Raw genomic sequence first — 226 nt, 5'->3', positions numbered from 1 at the left:
GGCTGCCCCCACCCCCTTTAATTTACTTCTCGCCAAATTACTGAGGGGTGAAGGCGTTACTTCCTTAGAGCTGCGCTTTACTTCCCCCTTGTCTTCACCGCCAGAAACCCGTGCATAGTCCCGGAGTTGTAATAAAGGAGCCACCGAAAGGGGGCAGTCTCTATGCCTCTGCACGAGCGCATCACCTGCTCCGCGTAATGAACGAGCACGGAGGGACACGAAAGCC

This window comes from Crocodylus porosus, unplaced genomic scaffold, assembly GCF_001723895.1.
Source record: "Crocodylus porosus isolate Cpor-Errol unplaced genomic scaffold, CroPor_comp1, whole genome shotgun sequence".
NCBI lineage: Eukaryota > Metazoa > Chordata > Crocodylia > Crocodylidae > Crocodylus > Crocodylus porosus.
Note: the sequence above shows the minus strand (reverse complement) of the source record.